Genomic DNA, 4720 nt, shown 5'->3' with positions numbered 1-4720 from the left:
ACAGGGTTTTTTTTTTTTTTTTTTTTTTTTTTTTTAATTATACCCTCTAAGGTGATATCGGCCTAGAGGCTTTGTCCCTTCCCTTGGACCTTTCTTTGGTATTTCTATTGACCTGTCAGCAGCAGCCTCATGAGATCTTGGCTTTGTTGTTGGAGGTAACTTGGGAAGTTGCCAATACCATTTCACCATTTCACTTGTGCCTCTTTGCTGTCATGGTCTTCTTGGTGGTGTCACTGCCAGGCATCAGAACTGATTCACTCTTTCTGGGTAGTGTTATTTTTCAGATGATGTAGGCTTAGCCCAGAAAATCCTTGTTCTGGCAATAGCAGTTGCCCATGGAGAGGTGTGAAGCCAGGTACAGGGTACCAGGGAAGGGAGGAGAGGAAACATTTTAAGTTAGCTTCACTGACAAAGCCAGAGTTTCCTGAAATTATGGCCTCTGTGGACCTAATGCTGTATAAAATGAAAGGGAAATTTAAACCAATTAAGCCTGTGTATTAATTGTGGAAATTCTTACGTGGTTCTAAATTTCCTTTAAGAGCTCTGGGGTTTTAATTTTTCATTTGAAAGGATAGTTAGTTCTCACCTAAGCTTTTTTCCCCCTTTCTTTTGCATTTTCGTGATAATTCACTCTTCATTTTAAAGTTTCTTTCCAAACACAACTCTACTCATTGTAAAATATAACACAAAATGAAAATCCCTTCAACGTTCAAATGAAAGTGACTTGGAAACCGAAGAAGAAAGCTTTCAAAGGGCAAACTTTAGTAGCTTTAATGTTTGTTTAAAATACATGCTCTACACTTTAATTTCAACTTCTATAATTTACCTCACTAAGTCACAATTCTCAAAGGTGTATGAATTCACAGGGAGCTTGCACAAGGTATGAAATTCAACATGGGGATACAGTTTCAGAATTAAAGACAGCTGTACTCAGACCAGGGGCACTGCAGGACTTCATGCTGTCACAGATTTCTTGCAGAAGCCCACTGTTTGTGGAAGTGCATTAGTTTCATTCTGGGGACACAATGACTTCTGTACCAGCTCAGGCCATGTTAAAGGTTGGTTATTACCAGATATGTAAACTTTTTTGGATCAGCTTGCTCTGCATCAGATGCAGACATATAACATCATCTTTCCACTCAGGCCAAGTATAGAGAAATATTTCTTTGCTAGCTTTATGCCTTTTTTATCAAGTTTAAGCTGACTTCAGTATCTTCTCTGTTATATGTTCTGTGACAAAATGACTCCCTCAGAATTTTTTGAACACATTTGAATTGACAGAATAAGTTCATAAACGTTCAGTGATTTGTATCACGTAGTCATGGCATTTCTGACTCATTATATGGCACATCAACACTATGTTCAGGGTGATGCCAAAACGAGGCCCAAGTTCTTGAAAAGTGATCCCCACTGATCTGCTCACGAGCCTGGCAGGCTTGCAGACTCAACTTGAACTCTGTTTATATAAGCTGAAGGGCTCTGAAAGAACACAACTACCTCCACACTCACTGCCTTTCTCCTTTCACCACACTGTGGACACAACAGAGCCGGATAAAAAACAAAACAAAATCTGAAAACAGGTGTTGTTTCTAATAATTATCTGTTTGATAGCATGGCTCTTGTAAGGATCACGCAGTGACAGGAGCCAAAGAGCAGGAGGAAAAGCATAGGATATGTGCCCATGTGCTTTGTGGGGAAGGCCTGGGAGATCCTTGCACAGGTACTGCCTGTAAATGCCTGCATAGCCACAGCCATCATCATGTTGGCAAAGCAGCTTTTCTTATTCCAGGGCACAAATGTGGCATAAGCAGGTTGTCTCTCTCCTGAAGACAGATCCCAGAAACTCTGGGTGAGCATCCCCAGGTGCCCTTTTGTGAGATAAAGCGCATCAAGACAAATGTGAGGAGAGACAATATTCCCTGAGGAGTTCTGACTCAGATGTGGAGGAAAAGAGTTTGCTCACAGCCACTACAGATATGGCTCAGGGCCTGTATAAGAGGTGAAATAAGTGTCACACTTGGGTCATGGGAAGATAGCTACAAGCCAGCTTAGCTACAAGCAGAGATAGCCTGTGACAGCCAGTCAGACTCAGTAATTGTGTGCTTTGTGTGACAGATAGCAGACCCAGAAACAGAGAGCTTGTTAAAACCCTAGAGCATGGGCAGTGTACAAAAATATACACGGGATCTTCTCAATTAGCCCAAGCATGCAACAGTGGGTTTTTTTATGGCATGCTTTTGCCTTGTTGCCTGGTTTAAGTCTAGCTGCAGGACTGACAACTGTCTAATATGAAGTACAAGATTCTGGACTGTACTGTGAGTTCAGTCTGGGTAGATCAGTTAGGGATGTGGAGTCTATGAAAGGCTGTGGCAACATGAAATCACCCTTTCTTCTGTGCAGAAGCAGTTTCCTCACAGAGGCTATGGCTCCATGGATGCAAATCCTGTGTGGGCATGTTCAGAGTCAGATTCAAAATGCCGCAGCTAGGTGATGCAAATTTCTGAACTTCACTCTGCTGGTTTAGATTTGTTCACAGATTTCTCTGGAAGTATGTTGTCCTGGCAAACTTCATACCACTTTAGCCATCAGCTTCTCATGTCCTATGACTCTAGATGGACCAGGTACCATCTTTCTTCATCACAACCAGCATAAACAAATGACATAAAATGGTATTAAGTTATTTTCATATGTTCATTTGTGATCTGGATTAAGTTAGAACTGCTGGGTGCTCCAGTACTGCACAAGTGTGATATTAATTATTATAGGACTAAAGTTAACTTTTTCCCTTAGGCTGTACTGCAGTGCCATTTGAGGTAACTCTTCCCTGAATTACTTTCAGGACATGGTTTCATGGTACCTAGATCTCTGTGCAATAACTTGAGACATTCCCACTCTGACAGAATTGCCTACCACTCATTTAAAGCAAGGTGTTAATGGGAGGTAAAGCCGAACTTGCAAAAAAATAAAGATGATGTATTTTTTTTTGCCAAGATTAGCCTAGCCACCAAACCACAATACAGGGAAGCCATACCAGCACAGCTGAAAAAACAGCACAGATGTGGAGCCTGGCAGGGGATGGAGAAAGGTGGGCACCTCCAAAGTGCTGACAGTGCTGACTGTACCGTGCCTTCCCGCATGGTACCATGGAGCAGCTGTGGAGAGGGCTCTGACTCACTTTGCCACTCTTCCTGCACTAGCAGGACTGCTATATTTAGACAGCCCCTGTGTTTCAGGAGTCCTTTCAATCCAGTCCCCAAAATGCTAACAGACGAAGCCAGCCAGAGTGTGGGCAGTGATGGCTTCAAAGAGTGCAGCTGGTGGAAAGCTGCTCCTTTTTGGCCCTTATGTCACCTACATCATCATCTACATGTGCAACCCCAAGCTTGGGTCCAGCTATGTGCCTGAGCCTTGGCTGTGTGCTGGAAGGAGGGAAACCCATCAGTGTGGCAGGCAGTGCAGTATCCTGAGGACAGGGAAGCAGCAGGAAGTCACCAGCAGCAGTGTGTGTGCAACTGGGCCAGCAGAGCTGCAGGAACGTGTCCAGCCCATATGACATTATTAAGATGCAGCATGAGAAAACCTGGGTGTGCCAGCAGTGATCACCCAGAGCAGCTCTCACATGGAGGTGAGAGATAGGGGTGCTGGAAACAGCAGAGGAGGAGAGGAGCCTAAGCTGGAGGGAGGCTGATTGTGTGGCATCCTTTTGCAACTGATCTGCTCCCAGTATGTGTTGTAATAAATAGCGTGAAGAGAACTGTCTCCAGCCTCCTTCTGCTCCATTTGCAGCAGGAACGCTGGACTATGCAAAGGCTCACTCAGTCCCACTCACTAGCCTGTCCTCTCTTACTTATCACCCTAGCTTGAGCCTCCCTCAGGGTTCCCTCAGCCAAGGAGAGAACCATTTCCCCAGAGTATGATGGGGCACATGTCTAACACTTCACACTATAAAGGAGGTCAAAATCACTCCCATTTTCCACACAGAGAACGGGAGTGGAAGCAGGAAATGAGATGCCCCAAGGCTATGGGATGAATCAGGAGTAGAACAAAATGAAAATTCAGAACTTCCTCTCTCTTTACTCATCTCTTTGAATACTGTTGATGATTAAGCTCATAAAAAGTTAATGCAGTTGATGACCTCTGCATCTCTGGTCAGTGATTAGGGCCCTGGCATATTAAAAGTGGAAAATTATAGAACAAAGACAATTTCAAAGAACTTAAAAAAACACAGAAGGCAAGGAATTTCTTTTGTGGCTACAACATAAATGTTGGGTTCCCATCATTCCCACAGTGTCTCTTCCAGTAAGGAAGGAAGTTTCTGTAGTTTTACCCCTATGGGTCCACTGAGAGTTGAAATTGGCTTAAACCACAGCCACAACCAAGAGGCAATGCTATGGTTACACTTCCTGCCCTCCACTTAGTTTCTGACCCCTCTGTTTCCCTTTTGTTAACATAACAGCTCAAGGAGACACGTGATGAACCAGCCCAGAGAACTGATCAATAGTAACATTAGAAGTTATTTTCCTTTTGTGGGCTGGCTTTGCTAGGAGTCCTGGCTCACTACACAGCTGTAGGAATGCTCATACCCACACAAGAGATGAGTGCCATGCAATAGGAAAAAAATGGCCAGAGAAAGGGAGGCTCGGCACCCCTCTTTCAGGGATGCTGAAACTGCTGGGGGAGCTACAAATCCTGTGTTCCCTTCACTGCTATGAGCACTTTG

Source organism: Geospiza fortis, unplaced genomic scaffold (genome assembly GCF_000277835.1).
Source record: "Geospiza fortis unplaced genomic scaffold, GeoFor_1.0 scaffold192, whole genome shotgun sequence".
Classification (NCBI taxonomy): Eukaryota; Metazoa; Chordata; class Aves; order Passeriformes; family Thraupidae; genus Geospiza; species Geospiza fortis.
Note: the sequence above shows the minus strand (reverse complement) of the source record.